Source organism: Cygnus olor, chromosome 16 (genome assembly GCF_009769625.2).
Source record: "Cygnus olor isolate bCygOlo1 chromosome 16, bCygOlo1.pri.v2, whole genome shotgun sequence".
Lineage (NCBI taxonomy): Eukaryota > Metazoa > Chordata > Aves > Anseriformes > Anatidae > Cygnus > Cygnus olor.
Window position 1 is genome coordinate 11,896,218 of NC_049184.1, and position 18,686 is coordinate 11,914,903.

The following is an 18,686-nucleotide window of genomic DNA, read 5'->3' on the forward strand; positions in this document are numbered from 1 at the left end:
TGAGAAATAATTCTCCTGACCTACAGCACTGTTCCATATGTTGTATATACTAAAGAGTAAAACTGGTTTGTATTTGTACCTACAGCTCCCACCAATTATAGCTGAAGTTGTTGGCTCCCTGTGTGTTTTCATTGACACGGATAAAACCAGACAGAGTGAATAAGAGAGAGAAAATTACAACTCACAGCTCTCAAGTTACACCATAGGCATGATTTAATTTTTTTTATATCTTTTTTAGCTTGAAATGTGCTCTTAGAAACAGCCTGACTGGGTAGGGTGTGCGTAAAGTAAAACTTAAGACTTTGTGTTTTCATTGAAGCTTGAAGACGCAACAGAAGGAAGATGTGATCCTTCAGGGCTAAGAGATACTGGAGTTGTAAGCCATACGTAGGGATATAGGCCCTGCTCATTAGTGGGAAATGGATCAAGACATTTTGATCCATCGAGATGACTAATTGCATAATAAGTGATGTACCTGCCTGGCAGAGGTCTGGTTTGTCCTGGAGAAGTAGTGGTTTGAGTGGCAAATCTATCTGGGGTGACTTATTTGCCCCCTACTTCTTCACTACTGGTGCTTCCCCATAGTCCTCATATCCATAAGGGAGAGATGGAGACAACGTGCCTGTTGGGGCAGCAGCGGAGGCCGTGTGCTGCCATTGAAAGGCCAGCAGGGCCCTCATCAGCCAGCACTGAGGGCTGGAGCTGGCTCGTTGCTTGGTTACAGCTTTTCACAGCTGCACTGGAAAGTGCTCTGAAAAGAGAACAGCTTCAGCCTGGCAGCGGTTACTGGGGAGGCAGGCCGCAGCTTTTACTTCAGAAACCAAACGGGCCTGCCTTTGCAGTTAGCATTTCATTAGGGTTTCAACAGGCTTCCCATGGTACCAGATGAGTTGTAAGGTGAAAACCGAGATCCTAAGTTTGTGTCAACTGCAATCCCATTCACCTCCAAACTATAAACTGGTTTAAAAAAAGAGAGAGGTTCCGGAAGCAGCTGAAGAACTGGTTTGGATCTGACTCTTCTAAGACCAGGCCTTAGTCATGTCTACTTCTATCATGCATCTCTAGAAGTTTGTGAATGAAAGCCTCCTGTCCTGGATCTTATCTGCCCCTTGGTTTCTGGTAGGGTTTTGCATGGTATTTACCTTAAATAAAAAGCTCAGGAAAGCAAAAACAGGACTCACTTCAGTAACTGCATGTGTGGTGCCAAAAGTCACATTTCCTGATACACAAGCCTACAATAATAACTGTTTTTAAAATTACAAGAATGATCACTATATATCAGCAGCCACGGGAGATTTGTCTAATTTTATAACCAGCTTTAAGGTTTTTGTTAGTTTCTATCTCTCTTAGATTTTCTATTCATCACAACTGCAAAGTGGTGTTTAATGACCTTTTGAATTTTGCTTTAATGAAGTCTTTAAACTATGTCATAACCACCCTAAGTATAAGTGAAATTATTACTTTAAACTTGCAAACACAATGATCTTGATAGGTATGAAGGCAGGCAATGTTACACGGATGTGATTCAGACCTGTAGCTGAGAAAAGTTGTACCTTTAGAATGGGATGTGGGAGATGGAGGGTGTAATGCTTTAAGAAGCAATTGTCCAAAGTGTATGCTTTCAGTTTAAAAACATTGTATTATGTGGTATCTAGAGTAAATGCCAGGAGAGCATAAAGGAATGAGAATGGACAAAAAGCTTATGAAAAGCAGGTAAAATTGAGGTAATACTAAGTGATTACTTCACACTGTAGTCCCCACATTTCTGTTCTATGCAGACCTGTGGCTTAGTCCACAGACATAGAAACTGAAGAATATGATATAAAATAAGAAGTGACATTCAGAGAAATACTGTGCTTTGAGGGGAGGGCTCAGATGACATACAGTACCTTTTGCTATTCTCAAAGAGATAATTTGAGTTACTGTTGTAATATTAATCATAAAATGTATAGCTAAGATGTCTGAAGTGATTGGCTCATAAACAAACCAGAAATTACATGCCAGTGTTTCAATTTAAAAATACATTCTTGGAGATTGGAACTGCTTCTTAATGATTTAGAAAACAGAAGTAAAATAATCCAAAATTCATGATGCATGTAATTTGCCGTGGATAGTTTGACAGGCTCCCACTAATTGCTACATATTCTCTGCAGAATAAATACCAGCTTGGGCGCCACTGAAGCTGGGACATTGCTTATGTTGGTAAGGGGCATTTTAGGTGTCATTATGAAATTGCCACTCAGCTGCTGAGAACTGGCTTGGGGTGACACCACCGAGTACTGTCTGCTTCCATTAGCTTCAGCAAGAGCAGAGGTGATCCAGACTGGGCCAGGTCAGGCTCTTTTTTTCTGCAGCACAGGAAGGCTGCTTCTCAGAGGGTCTGGTGTGGTTCTCCAGGTAAATGTTCTGCTGTGAAGGAAAACTTCATTTCACAAACATGTTTACGTACACTTGCTAACGTTTATGTGAAATTTCAAATCCAAGGTAATCATTATGATGGGAAGCACCTCCATTTTATATTTCTTTTTTTATACTGCATCAGGGAAAAAAAAAAAAAATGTGCTTCCTATGAGACTTTTTAAACATAATCAAGAGCTCTGGGATCTTTATAAAATTAGCTTAGACTTTCTGCTGATTCCTCCATCCTCCATGTAGCTTTGAGCGACTATAACTCATCCACGACATTGACAGCTGTCTCATTATCTTTAAATGGTGATCCCTGGACTTATTTACTAAAACAGTAAGGTTAAAAATGAATGGTGAAGTTGAACTATGACTTGGTTGCCATTAATGTTTATCAGTGCTATTTGCATTTGAACCAACAAAGGAAGATTGTAAGAGGCAATAACTGTGCTGATCCTGCTCAATGCAACATAATTACAGGGTCGGACTTAACATATTTTATATCAATTTGTTCATAAAGCTGAAAAGGCTTTTAGGAGTCCATGGTAGAGCTGTAGTAAAGCATTTGACCTGCTAACCAGTAGAGATGAAAAGGTCATCGCAGCCCATGCTCTGCAAGAGCATTTAACTAAATTTTTTTTATTTTTATTTTTTAATGTGCATGACTGTGGGGATATTTTTGTGCTGTGAAAAATCAGTTTCCATGAAGAGTTCCCAGCAAATACCTTATATAATAAAGTTTCAAGAATTAAACATACAGATAGACACGTATAGACAATGCTCCAGTGATCAGGCTTCTCTGAAGTTCTTTGCTGATACTGTCCTCAGACATTGCTATACTCTCATTAGAAAATCCAAGGAGGGGAAAAAAAAAAAAAAAAGGAAGGTAGAAAGCAAGAGCATTGAATAATGAATTCTGAGATGAACTTCTTCCCTGTCCTGGTGTCCCCTCACACCCCCACCTTACAATGGATTGTTTAATGAAAACACCTGAGGACAGAGAAAGCACGTTGCAAAGGAAGATGTCTACTAGTCTCTCTGTTACCACTTTATATGACAGTATATGGTTATATACATATAAATTCATACTGCTTGAGCACATATTCCCATTACTAGTGAGTTTCACTTTTGCGGCACAGTCTGTGTATCCTATTTGTAGAATTTTTATTTCCTATAATTACATGTTTCAGCAAGAAGAGAGCTGAGTCTCTGGCAATGATACTGGTTTGCCTCTGTTTAAAGAGCTGTGCAAAACGTTGTGCTTGGGTTTGTTGGCAGTCAGTAAAACTAAATAGGGATAATGGGTAAAGTCTGTGATGCCAAAATGGTGACAACAATAACGCATGAGAGGAAGAAGGTCCAATTGCTGTGTCACAATCTCATCTAGACTATGTCTTTTGTGGGTGAAGACTACAATCCAGTAGATGTGTTCACTGAGCAGGAGTACAGAATGTTCTGTATGTTGAGCTGGACTTAGAATACCACGTTTCTGTGGTGTTGCCTATTGGTACGGATAGTTGGAAAGGAGGGGATTAGGGTGTCTCTGAATTGTTTCCCTTAGAAAAAATCAATTCACTATCAGACATTGTTTATATTGATTATCAATTACTAATGAGTCAACTATTGCTTTGGTGCAGTCCTTTTTCTTTCTGAAGAGTAGGCAAAGTTCTTTTCCACAGTTAGCTGTTACTCTTTGCTACTGACTCTCTGTAGCAAAGGAATAACCTCATGTTTTTCTGTGGCTACACAATACTTCAGCTATGCATCTTTCCATGTAGTATCACTTTCTCTGTTTTAGAGAATTAATTATTGGAGATTGCCAGAAATAACCACAAATCAAACAGCGTTTACCCCTTCCATTAGTATGAAAGTGTTTGCAGTCACCTTCTCCTGAATTACTAAGCTAAGAGGTCACAAGCAACAAATGCAATAGAAAGCCATTTGCTTTAGGGTTATTAGCACGTTTTGAAGATAATTACATAATTTTTCAAATATTCCTGGGGATTTACTTCAGTAACTCAATCATGAATGTGAACTTCAGCAAAGGAAAATTATAGGTAATTTCTGTTTATTTTGCTTGTTTCTATAGTAACAATAGTAATTATTAATAAACAGAACACTCTGTTCTGGCAAGTCATGTTAGGAAAGCCTCTGAAATAAAAATGAATTCTAAAAGTAGCTTCCAAGGAGGTTATCCAGTTACGTTTCAAAATGGCAATGCATCCTCCAGGCTGTTAGCAGACAGTTATACAGCTCTCATCTTCATTTGGAACTTCTGCTATCAGTGGAGCTACACTGGTTTACATCACTTATGGATATAACTAGCATGTTTTAAATGCACTGGAAAGTAATATGACCTAGATACTTATGCCTGCTTGTACTGTGCATTGGTATTAGAAGTCTATTATTAGATGTCTAGAGATATTAGAACTCTAGGTAAATCTCATTTTGTGGAAATGAGAAATATACAAAAATGATCACATGTGCATGACTTTGTTCAGAGTTTGCTTTATTTAACATGAATTGTTCTCCATATCCCTTTTTACTGAGGAGACAGAAACTTTCTATTTAACTGTGAAAGTCAGAAACATTTTGTAAAAGCAGGTGACTCTGTAAGTCATCAGGTATTGGCATACATCTTGCTTAAATACTATGACTAGAGAGGTTTGCTGAAAGGTGTCGTCAGAGCCACAAGTCCCTCAAAAATCTTGAGCCGTCTCTTATTCTCCATGGGGTTACTCATTGTAGTTCCTGGCCTGCTTTATTCAGTTGTCCAGCAGATCTAAACAAGGACTTAAATAACTTTTTAAAAGACTGTATCCAACAGTGTATTCTCCATCTTTTGTTTTCTCTACCACCAGCTTCAGTACTACTACTTTAGAAGAGCTATGTTTTCCTTACTGTCTTTCCTGGAAGACAACCATAAATTTTGTAGGAGGTTTTCAGGACAAAAATAAATGTCTTTAAGTCCAGAGAACTCAGGGATGAAAGCTCAAGAAGTACAGTTATGCTCTGGAGTCAAGTCTATAACATTAGCAGTAAAATAATTTTTCTGGTGTACCAGTAGAAATTGCTGCCTGAATTCAGCATTGCTTTTGCCTGGTTTACAGCACAAAACGGGGTCCTGCGAATATGGGAAGCAGGTCTGGGAGGCGTAGTCTGCTCTGAGTTTGGCTCATACATCAGTAATAGAATTGTTAACAGTGGTTTGATTACAGAATCATTTGTAGCCGCTTACACAATACCAGGGACATTGATATTAAATTTAAAAGCTTGTTTATCAGGATGGTAGGAGGGAAAATTTTTCTGTGGAAATCATTACAGTTTTAAATGACTTCGCTGATGTAAAGCTTCTATGCCAAATTATTAGCTGTGGGCTCTAGCTCTGCCAAAGTGAATGAATCTGTACCAGTTTACAGTGTCTGAGGCTTTGGTCCCATGAGTTCATTTTTAGATTAACTTTTTGACTCTGTATTTTAAAGTGTAAGATGGAATAAGGAAGGATGCATTATTTTCTTCTACTCCCTTAAAAGGATCCCAGTATGGCAACAGAAAAAAAAAATAATAACAATAAAATCACTCAGGCAGTTTCCAAAATTGCAGCTCTGCAAAAAGGAGGAAAGTGAGTTGTTTATATATAAAAGCATTCATAAATTGTCAAGCAAAGTAGCATATGCAGAAAAAAATGCAATGAAAGTGGGCATAGCCACACCAATTAATCTATATATGTGAGCAATACACATGCATAAGTCCTTTGGCAGTATGCACAAAAGCTTCTGTATGTACAGAAATCTGCCCAGCCTAGCAAAAACTGTGTGGGTTTGGGGTAAGTTTTGCTTTGCATTATGCACACTTAACTGTACCTCACTGTGCACACATCAAAAACCTTACTCTTCTATCTACTAGAAAAATTACTTTGAAAGAGACATAGTCATCCTTCTTGGATATATATGAAGATGAAGATAATGTCAAGCAGTTTGGTATATTCACTTATGAATAATTCATCCAGCTGCACACAGTTATTCTTTATTATTATTATTATTAATTATGTGTGTATTGCTGGAAAAGACAGGAAGGCTGTAACGTCTGCCTCATGAGAGATCCTTAATGTTTGAATTTGGTTAGACCAAGATGTGTGATATGAGGAAAGGGAGAAAGACAATGATAAATAGATCACAAGACACAAAGGCTTTAATAATGTTGATGGGGAGAAATATCATTTGTTTGAGATGATGGCCTTAGGAGAGCAGGCTACTCCTAGTTCCCTTGTCAGGAGTTCAGTTCTTTGTTGCTTCCTGTGAGTTGGGTATACTGTGAGTAGGCTTGCTTACATTACAGCACTTGGATCTGCAAAAAAAGTTTAATTTGTACATGTGATCTGAGGTATGCACGTATGTTTGGAAAAAGGGCAAGAAGTATTACCTATTTTAAACAAGACTTCCAGAATACTTTGCATGGGCCCACAAGGAGCCCCGATACCAGCAGTGCTCTTGATACCACGTTATTTAACTCTGTGTGTGTGTAATAAATGTTTGGAAGCACAAAACAAAGATGCAAAAAGGATCTTTACAGCAATCAACTACACTCAGACAACATCTCACTTTCATATCCCCCATGCAATTCAGAGGTGTCACAAAATCCTGGCTGAAATTACATCAAATGGAATGCTTGTGATGTATTTTTGTTACAGCTCAAAGAAAATCTTTGCATTTCATGACAGAGCTGAGTAAAGCCATAATAATGATTAATCTCCACAGAGATACTTACAGTACCTATTTTCTGTGTTTAGACTTTTAGGAAAATGTATAAGGATATAAATTGAGCTCAGTTCTTACGGAAGGTTATTAATCTGGAATCCTTCATTATGCAGCAAAAATGTAGCATAGGAGTGACCCTTCAGGCATCTTAATTTTTCTCATCATAACGCATAGAAATATTGAAAACTTTTGCAAACGTAACTGAAAATCAACAAAATATTTCAATGTCATTTTGTCACTTTGTATCTGTCTTTAATATTTTTCCAGGCTGTAGAACTCCTTGTGTCCTTTAGGCATGATATTGACTGTAACCATAATGCCAGTAATCTGTATAGAATGGCATGGACCCTGCTGCAGCCTCACTTAAGTGCAGACTCACGATGTTGAGAGCATGAAAGACAAAATCTGATAGCCTAGGCTGCTGCTCAGGGAACTTTCTTATGGTCACCTGTGACCAGAGTTAGACTTGTACTGTGAAAAGTCACTCTGACTTCTGACTTTTTCTTCCATTTCAGCTCAGCAAGACTGGCAGCTGGTTATTCACTTACTCAAACACTCACAGGTGTACTGAGACCAGCGCAACCTACACATGACCCACTTCTGTGCTGCATTGTTCTTCACTCTGCAAGGACGCCCAAAGACTGCTTTTGACAGAGGTACCTCCCCTCATACGTACAGATGGGAAAAATATCTGTGCCTGTATTAGATATTTTTCAGAGAATTGAATTTCAGTTGTTATTGGCTAGACTGGGTCTATGCTATGGTTTTCAGGTTGTGGGCAAAATATTATTTAATGATATCTGTCCTCTATCCCAGTTGTTATAAAGATGTTTCAAGTTGGGATAAAATCAGTCATGGTTTGTTCTCTCTTTGAAATTAAGACTGCATCCGAAACTCAGCACTCTGGATAGTTTGTGGATTTTCTTCACTCCCTCACCCCCACCCCTTGCCTTTTTTTTTTAATAAGCCATATTTGAGAAATTTAAATTTAGCACCATGTACAAAAATGTCTTTAATTTTCTGTTTTTATAAGGAAAGTGGAGTATTTAGTTTTGTGTCTGAAAGTGTTTCAGTTACTAAATGGACGAAAGCTTCAAAGTTGCCTCAATCTATCAACAGGGAAAATAGTAGTTTTGCTTCTCAACAAGCTAGGTGTTGAAACCATCTCCAGATTCATTAAAGCATACTGTGGAAATAATTTTCTAGTGGGAGACATAATGAATGTGCAAGGCATTTTTACAACATACAGGAGGCTATAAATTTTTAGAGAGCTTTTTATTATTATTTCTGTGCTCTAAGTCATATTTTGGTATATGTCATAAAGGTTTGAAAACTTAGAATACTTTGTAATTACTCAGAGAAAAATAACTCATTACATTTTAAATTCAGATAACAAAAGAAATGCAGTGTTTGTGCAGGTTGTTTACTAGTTCTGCTTATTCCAATGGGCCTAGGCCAAGGGCAAACTGTTATAAAACTGTAGCTGTGTAAAACATCCTTTGCTGTTTGAGTGCACACAAACAATAACAGAATTCATCTGAAAGTGATGGCTGATGGGATTCAAGGTGAAAATGTCCTTAGTTAAGGATGTAGTTTACATAGTAAGGCATCCACCTTTTCTTTTGTTATAAAAGCTCTGCATATATTTTTGCTTTGGCGACGTGATCACCTCCTTTTTTCCTGCAGAATTATTTACATGTATGTATACTATATCATTTTTAAAAAGAAGCATTTCCTCCTGAAAAATTAAAAAGCATTGATTTAACACTATTTCCTAGTTAATTTTCTTGTTAGTAAACATGCAATAGAATAACTCCTGTGCAAGATATACACAATAAGAAGGCTTTATAAGGATAGCCATGGGGCTAGTCCCGTGGTTAGCACTGGTCGATATGATGTGCGCTTCTGTATTGTGTGATATGGCTCTTAGTCCAACCTTGAAAATGTCAGTATGAAATAGAGGGGAACATATTTCATACCAGTAACAGAAGGCAGTCACCTACAAAATATCCAGAAAGCACTGCAGATATCAATCCATGAGTACTATCGGTGAAAGGCTTCAGATTCAGGTTCTGAGGTTGTGTATCCCCTTTGAATGCGAACTCCTGCCAGCTGTGGCACAGTGAAACTCTCCTGTCTTCTTGTGTTATTATTGTGGGCTAGGCTGCAGCATCTGTTCACACATGTTCTGGATCTCTTTTGTTTTTATGTCATGTGTAAACTAGAGAACGTTTAGTGCTCTTCATTGCTAGAAGAGCTGATCAGTGTATTCACTGCACTAAATTTAACAGCCATATTACTGAAAAAAAACTGCTTGCAGTTATAGTGTGGGTTAGGAAGAGCAGTATGTAGGAATTATAGACAAAAATGTGACATTTCCAAGGATGTTCTAGTTTGAGACCGAAAGGGACAGCACATAAATTGTACTTCATTTAAACATCGTTTTCTTTGGAACACATTTGTATGAATTGTATGTACTTAGAGTCTGATTTTGTTAAGTCTCGAAGGTGTTTGTTTATATCTTTGCACAGATGTCTGAATACATTGGCTTTTGTTTTCAAGGTGCTGTTATGTTTTTGGAAGTTTTAGTCTTGCAGAGAATTATTACTTTAGAAGTCACAGTGAAATTTCAGAGCCAGAGTGAAACCTTGCTTTTAAACATGTTCAGTGGAAAATAGGACACAAATCAGTAATTTGTTAAAGACGGTTCATTATATCACGTGCATGACCCTTTGTATTTCACCATCTGCAGTAAACATTTCCAAACTTTCATTTCTTTACAACATAAACAGTTGGAAATAGTTGTATTAATATTTCCAGACAAGTCTCTGCCTGCCACAGAAGTTCTAAGTCTACAGAAGAGGATAGGATGCTGATATGCTTTGCATGTCAGAATAGTTGTTGTAATGCCTAATGAGCTGATCTGTTCCTCAGCATAGGGCTTGAGAACAGCAGGAAGCTCCTTCCCTGTGAAAAATTACAGCATTAGCCCTTGGAGTGTAGAAAAGTGAAAATGAACGCAGCCTTAAACACTTTGTTAATGTGTGTTAGTACAAACAAACCACACAGAGCCTTATTCCACCTTCATATCTGGAGCTTTAAAACTTTTTTAAACCTTTTTTTCCGCTTTACTACCAAAAGAAAAAGAGGAAGATCTCTGTTTTGCAACATATAAATTTCTGTCAGTGAAGGACTTGACAGTCTGGTCAGACAAGAATGTTTGTCCTATTGTGAGTCAATTTTGCTTTATCTGCTGAAGAATAAAGGAGAAATAGCATAGGAAGAAGTAGGAAGAAAAGATTTAACAAATGAAAAAAAAATGTAGTGAATAATCCCAAAGAGAATTACCCAAAACTATGCTCTATCTCGTTGTCAGATAAAAATATATGTAAATATTTTTTTGCCAGTGAGGATTAGGTTTCCCAGGGAATGAGAGAGAATTCCAGGATCAGTAAGTCATAGAATGTGATAGCATGTTGCTATCCTCATCTGAAAATTCTTATTCTAATGTATTTTTTCCATCTCTTTATTTTATTTTTTTATTTTTTTACATTGCAGTATAAAGAAAACCATAATTGAATGTGCACTGGAAATATTTTAACTATAAACCAAAGAAAGGAAGGATAGAATGACGGATTTTTTTTTTCTCTAATGGCCTGGTTTAGGATTTTTTTTTTTAATTTTTTTTTTCAGTAAGAATGTATCTGCACACTTCTGTATAGCTGTCTACTTATGGTGCAAAAAGCTATCATTATATGCAATGGAACATCAAACAACTGTTTCATTAGTGGTCCCATTATGAGAAAGTACAGTGACATTAGAATACCAGCAAGTTGTTACTATAGATACCTGATTTCTCTGCAACATTCATGTTTTTATATACTTACACATATCTGTGTGGTTTTTATATTATATATGTGTGTGTGTATAAATGTATATGTAGGTACATTTCTCATTCCTTCAAAAAAGGGTCTTCTTGCCTTTTTAAGTATTTAGCATACTTTGGTAAACATTATCCAAAGAATGTTTGACAATCTGAATTTGAATGGTTTGAGTTAGATGAAAGTGTTGTAAATGCAAATGTTCAAGAAAATAACTTTGTAATTCATCTTATCTAACAGGCAACATATTTACTAAAGACTCTCAGACTTGTCTCATCTGTTTTACATATTTGCATCGTAATATTTGCATGTTGAGAACAGGGGTTCGAGGGAGATCAGGTTTGGGTGTGATCGCTTTAGTTGAGGCACAGAAAATTGTTTTAAATGTGCCAGAAAATGAAAGCTATGAATAATTACCATTCTTTTCCTTAGTTGTGCTCAGATAATATGTATTCAAAGCACCTCACAAACATAATTGGTTCTCACAATTTGTATGAGATAGAGAAATATGGGAATACTATTTTCCTGACCATGTGGTTAAAAAAAAAAAAAAAAAAAAAAAAAGTCAGAAACTACATTATTTGCTTGAAAAGAGGGGTGGGTGTGCATGTGTGCAGGGCCAGGGACTGTTTTCATAGAGTAAATCAGTGGTGAGCAGGGATGAGATTTTGACACCTATTTATATGCTATAATTACTGGACCTAGAAAGACAAGACTACTGATGGTCTCAAGTGTGCATCAATACAACACCATTTGGATTTTTCATATAGGTTCATTGATTTGTTTGTTGGTTTTTGAATATTTTGAGGGTGCTGCTATGTTTAGAGATAAAAGCCCATTGCTAAGTACCAGCATGCTACATATTGGTATTAAAAAAATGCTGGCTTCAGGAAGCCAGTTGGACCAGACCTTACTCATTAACTTGGTAACAGCTGTATCAGCGTAAGAGAGGAGAATTTGTCCTCCAGCTAATGAGAAAGCCATATAGTCCAAATTGTCTACGTTTTAGTATGTATTTACTGGAATGCCTTTGAAGGCCTATTTATTTTGTCTTTTTTCCTGATTTTTTTTCAATACTTTCCAAAAATTGTTATAAAAATGATGTGGCAACTTCTAATATGAAATATAGGCACTCTGCACAGCTGATGTCTGGAGCATGCAGAGATTTAAGCTCTTTGCATTTCTCTGACCTTGAAGTCATTTTGTTCTTGTGCTGTCAGTTGGAGTACAGTCTGCGAGATGCTGAGCATCTCTGGCAAGCTCCCTTTACTTAACTGGAGCTAGCGCTTTGCAGGATTAGCCCCCTTTGTGCATTTCTTGTGAAAAATTCTATCAATAACCAAATGCACAAATGTTGGATCTTAGTTGGAAAACTTTTTCTACTTCTTCTCCACTTAAGCCATAAAAAGAAAGGGAAAGGAGAAGCTCTGAAGTCATATCAAAGCAGCCAATTTTCTTTTGAACACAGCTGGATTGTGATGAATTGTGTAGTAGTTTTGTGATGTAAGCAAAAGCCATTTAGAGATATAACTGTTATCAAGTTCCTTGGGGAGAGGAGTTGGAGGGGTACACAGTATTCCTTCCTGTGTGCCAGTGCAGGACACAATACACAGTATTCCTTCCTGTGTGCCAGTGCAGGACACAATTGCAAATTTGATTTCATTCAATGGGTACACGAAAGAGCAGAGAGAAAAAATGTGGCATTAAATTCAAACCTTTATTCTTGCTGGCTAAAAATTGTGGTGTTAATGCAACCAAGTCACTTTGCTCTGACTTAAAACCATTTCTTTTCTAAAGAAATACAAGGCCTCAGAAATTACAAGTAACAATTATTCTTGATAGGCTGTACTTTATTGCAAAGTTAGACAGGAAAGGGGGATAAAATATTCCATTATACTTACCTTTACAGAAACAGAAATGCATACATAATTTGTTTATGACTAATTATGCCTTCATGTTCTGTATTACTGCTGAAATTTGGAGACCTGAAAAATGAGAGACATAGCATCATCTAGACTTAAATTTCAGTGCTAGCTAAAATTGAAGTTAAGGGGTTTTCTTTCTGAGATTTTCTTTTACTCCTTTCTAAATGCTACCATTTCACACGAAATTGGGTTCTGTTTGGATTAATACATTTGAAAATTAAGTTGATTTATAACCAATTTTCTCCTCATTTAAACAGCGACCTGCAAGTGTTTCTCCTGGGATCAAACAGAATCAGAGAAATTATGTGTTGTTCAAGTTGTTCACTGAAGCAGAATCCCTCACAAACATGTGCATATGGTGCTAGGCGCTTTAGGGATCAAACTAATACATTTACCTTGTACATTTTTCTTCTCATCTTGAATTTGTATGTTCTCCTTACTAGGAATTAGAAAGAAAAAAAAAAAAAAAAGCCACAACAACCTCCTAATAATTTGACAGCTGCAGAAATAACATATTCTTATTGTTCTTATTCAAGTCACAGCCTTGAAAGCATGTAATGTGCTAATGCTGAATGCATCTGTTTGGTTACCCTGGTCAGCTGCTTGAGGACAGTTGGTAATTCCCCGCCTCAAAATCAGAGGAAACTGGGCAGCAAAACTACGCTCCCTAAAGCTTTGAAATAATGGAAGTGTTTTCTCTTTATACAGTCAATATTTAAATGCAGGCTATATTTAGAAAGCATAGCCATATGTCATCTGAGAATGAGACAAAAAATAAATGAAAACCCTAAATTGTTCTCTGAGCAGCAGAATTAATGGGACATGAATCCCTTTGGTTTAGTGCCCGCAGTCCCCTGAAGTTGTTTCTGTCCCTCTGGTATTTTAAGTCTGTTGAATACTACTGGGCAAAGCCAAAGTGCCATGTCTGTTATCTGCTCCGCAGAAGCTTCCTGTACCGATGCACTCACCTACAGTAACTTCTTACTCTACAGCAACGTACGTTGCCTATAAACCCGAGCTCTTTTGATGTGAGCTTTGGTGGTAAATGATGGAAATTAAATTACAAGACTTAAAAACTATCAGTATAATTTCTGAAATGATCTAATCAGCTTTAGTACAAGTCTTGTTTCTGCTAGTAGATAGTTCCCATCCCAAGTCGTTCAGTATGTTCCCACAAACCACCTTTAAGGGTCTGTCTCGATGCGGCTCGGTTTCCATAATTGCCACGTGTATCCTGAATACGTCGGATGGCTTGCTGCGTTAACCACAGCGGGAAGTTCACTTGCTGCTTGGCTACCTGAAGTGATAATGCATGCCCAAAAGAATGATTTTAATGAAAATATTTAGGATATCAAATTCAGCATTGGGGATGCCTAGAAAAGCACTTACCCGTGGAGTAAGGGTAGCATAATACTTTAAGCTTTTGCAGAAAAGGTCAAGGCTTAGAATTTCTCCCATTACTTTTATGAAGGGCAAATTAACAATAACTAAAAAAAGTCATGAGAAAGCAACCCTAATTTTTGTGTATTCCAAGGCTGTAAGAGGCTTGTTTTCTTTATTTAACCTTGTCTAATTAATATAATGAAACAGTATCAAACATTGCAAAATGAGAATACTGATTTGATAGTGAGTATGAATTATCAAAACCTACTGTAAAATAATTATTTCCTCTACATTTCTTAGTTGAATAATCTATGTAATCATAGGAAGGGATATTTTATATCTCGAAATTCCCTGAAGAGACAGGGCTAGATTTCTCAAGCAATTCCCTTGGCTTAGTTGCCTGTCTGAAAGCTAAAATAAGTACTCAGACTTTCAAATGTCAGGTCTGTCATCCATGTGGAAGCATTTTATTCTGAGAGGCATGATGGTTTTTACACTTTAGCAGGTTACATTTAATATTGATAATACTACACACAATCTTGCACTGAAACAAATTAAGTTTTATTATCCTACTATTGATTGTGAATGATAGCGTGGAGCCATTAATGAGACGAGTTAAGGTACCCACAGATTTCAAGTGGTTACATAGAGCAATAGTGGGAGCTGATTCCAAGCTCAACAGTGCCCGTAAGCATCTGGTGCTTCTGCCAGCTTTGGATCAAACTGTGCCATAGCATGCCTCTGTAGGTTAAGATGTAGAGGTTCACAGACTGAACCAAAAGAGCTAACACTGACACACCTTGCAGATTATTGCAGCCAGAGTGACTCTCCAGTGCCTTCTACTGTTTCCAACACGCTTTGCTAATTATTTCAAGATGCAACGAGATAAGGAAAAGTAAGGGAGCAACGCACTCTATTTGTAGTTGGATTGAACTTATGAGTGAAGCGGGGAAAGGATATGAGATGCAGAGTTATTATAGGAGAGAAAAGTTAGAAAATAAAAAGGATGAAAATGGCTGGGTAGGGTTAAGGTTAGTCTTAAAGCTAAAGATTCAAACTTGAATGAGGGTACTCATTAGGCTCTGAATAGGTCATCTCCTGCTTTCTGTAAAGAGAACAGTGATGTTCCCTGGTGCTCCTGTGGAAGAATGCAGGTGGAAAGAAAAGCATAGACAATGAAATAATAGGGAGAAAGCAGGCATTGCTATAGAATAATGTTTCCAGCTTTCAGAGTCTTCTGTTACTCAGGTCAAGAGCCAAGGAAAAGGAGAAAAGCCAAGAAATTTGCAGGCTTTATTTCAGACCTCAAACTGTGATTGCTTTTTTTTCTGATTTTTTTTTTCCTAATGTGCAGAATTTTAAATGGCTATTTTTTAAGATCATATGCCTGTCATTCAATTCTCTCTTGACAGTATGCAGTACTACAAAGTAAGGCAAACAACATGCATACCAAACGAAGCATATACTTAAGAGACAGACACTTAAGGGACTTGTAAGGAAATACCAGAAGGCTGAGATGAGCTGACACAGAGGCATGTGGCAGCGGGAGGCAGAACTTGCAAGGGCGAATCCAGTACTCTGCCTCCTGATGCATTCTCACAAAGATACAGCTCTGGTCAGGGTAGGCTCTTCACAGTCTTGGATTTCTGAGTCATGCCCTGGCTCTCTGAGCACATCAAACAATGTTTGTTGTAAAATATGAAACATTTCCTAGGGATTTCCAAGAGTTGGTTGCAGTGCTCTCAGCTCCATATCCTTGTTTGATGCATACAAGGAATTGCCAGGGAAATGTTTATGTATGTTTTTTATATTCTTTTAACACCATTTATATTATAAAGAGACTTTTAAATGGATATAACGAGTGCTTTCTGGATGCTGCTATGAGCTGCAGTGCATTCTTTAGAACGCAGGAGAATATAAAGCTGGTAAGACCAAGCTGATTTACACCTGATGGAAATTTGGTCCTAAGAAATGAGGTTTAAACTGCCATTGCTTTTGCATGTTTCAGTGGAGCTTGGAGCATGTTCAATTTTATTCCTTATCTCAAACACCTTAAAAAAGGCGAGAATTAAGGACAACCCTCCCAACCTGAAATACATCCATTTTTCATTCACTATCGTGGTCTGTGTTTGCCTGATGACAGATGTTAGTTTCACTGCCATTCAGTTCTTCTTTTTTTTCCTGTACAGATGTGATTTACTAGATCATAAATCAGTCACTACTTTTGGAAATTCAGCTAACAGATGTCCTCTTTAGAGATTTTAATATAAACACCGTTAACCCACAGATTCTTTTTGAAGAAATGCCAGTTGCATAGAAGAATGCCAGTTGGCATGAATGTAACTTGAACATTTGACATATTAATAGATTTTTTTTTTCTGAGCAAAATAGATTTTTACTTTTTTATAGAGAAGGCATGTCTGCTTTAGTTCTCTATTAGAGTCCCAGCTTGCAATATCTGTTTGCTTGCAGTGATGTCATTAACTAGAAAACAGATGCACTCATGAGCATCAGAAATCAATCATTGCTGTTGGCACTTTAATAAACAGCTGCCTTCTTAAATGGTTTGGAATAAACACTGATCATCACCAGCTCTTTTTGAAGGAAAATCGGTAGGTTATAAAACTGCTGATTGGGGGGGGGACATGGGGGACCTTGAAATTATAAACTCTGATTGAGTTATTTTAGACTGCCAAAAGATTTACAGTAGAAAATAATTGCAAGATACTGGCTGCACTGTAGAATATCTGTCATATGGGCATCGGAATAGTGCCTGATATATTTACATGAACTTTCTTCTTCAGAAATAGATCTAATATAGGGGATTCAATTGTATTAATAAGTCATTTATCAAACTTGAGCACAGCAGAATCTTATTGCTTTATTGTGCAGTTTAGAAAGAATTTGTTTAAAGATATCAAAATTCTTTCCCTGGCTCTCGGATGCAAACTAAGAGAAAATGTGCTATCTTCCTCCTTTTCAGGAGATTCTTCTACATTCAGGGCCTTTTAATGACCTTTGTATGGGCCAAGGAATTTCTCTTTGAGATAGCAGCTGCAATTTACAAAAAGTGCCTGGAAAGAGAGGACCGAATATCAAACAGTGGCACAGTGAAATAGCACATCATATTTCTCATACAGTACTCAGATTAGCTTCAACTCTACCTTGCTAAGTAGCTTATCAACAGAAGAGATGTAAGAATAATTCTACAGCAAATGCTTCATATGGCTTAGTGACAAAAACGAGAGATATGTTACAATATATCCTGCTGTTGCTGGTAATCTGCTTGTTCTGGTCTCTGTTGCTGATGGATGTGCTAGGTATAACCTGCCCCCTCTATAGCTTCTGTGATTTTTATGTATACTGTATTGTACAATCAGGTCGTAATCTGAACCCTTTCAGGGTGTCCCTGGACCATGCTAGTGTAACTCCTGGTATTGTTGCAGAAAGTTCCTTGTATCTCTTTGTCATGGTCCTGTAAAAATGTCTGCAAAACAGATTAGAGCTGAGAAAAGGAGTTTATCTGAAACTGAGGTTGTAAGCTGCGTGAGGCATAGACACGGGTTTGACATGTGCATTTTGTGCAATGCTTTGCACTCTGGGATTGTGATCTATGGCGGTGGCTTTTGGGAACTAATACAGATGATGATAGTGATAAAATGGCATTCATGAAAGTCTTACTGGATCCTCTGGAAATGTTACTCAATTCACCCTGAGCACCCATATATAGCAGTTCCATACTGCACTCTATTAAGAAAAATATCTACTCTAGCATGGTTACAAACGCTTTTTGAAACCATACTCTTTGGTTCCAGACTGACGTATTATTTCATATTTAGGTCCCATTTCCAAATGGCTTGCAGAGGTCTGCTGAACTATTATTCAGTGGAATCAACATCATAGCCTATCCGTTTCCCCTGGGGTCCCAATCTCTCTCTACTCCCTATCCCTGAGCATTTCACTGCAGCTGTTTCCTTCTTCTGTATGTGCTTCTTGGACTCTGCCAGAGGGCTTTTTTTTTTCTCAGATCTGATATTTCATACTGCTGTAGTCCCTGGCAGCCAGGAGAAGGAAAGAGGAAAAGTCCTTAGCATCTTGCTGCATTCAGCAAAGCCAGTGTAGAAAGAATTATCAAAGATTTTAGGTGCCAAACTCTAACAAGTTTTTATTGGTCATATATGAGCTGAGATTTTAGGGGATGACCCTAAATGGCAGAATATGAACAGATTTGGATAACATATTTCTTGTGGGAAGTGGTAATATCTTTTATTGGTTCAACCAGTGTCAGAAACAAAAATAGGCCGGTGTTACGGCCTATGAGTTCTAACATGAAAAAG

At 37.4% G+C, this 18,686-nt stretch overlaps 1 protein-coding gene across 1 annotated transcript in view; it reads left to right on the plus strand.

Annotated features, from left to right (window-relative positions):
• The window catches only part of CDH4 (cadherin 4), a 657,011-nt gene that overhangs the window by 128,259 nt on the left and 510,066 nt on the right, over nt 1-18,686 (plus strand). Inside the window, exon 2 of the mRNA XM_040575638.1 lies at nt 7,676-7,816. The gene's annotated coding sequence lies outside the window, so the exon portion shown is untranslated. The remainder of the gene's footprint in view (nt 1-7,675; nt 7,817-18,686) is intronic.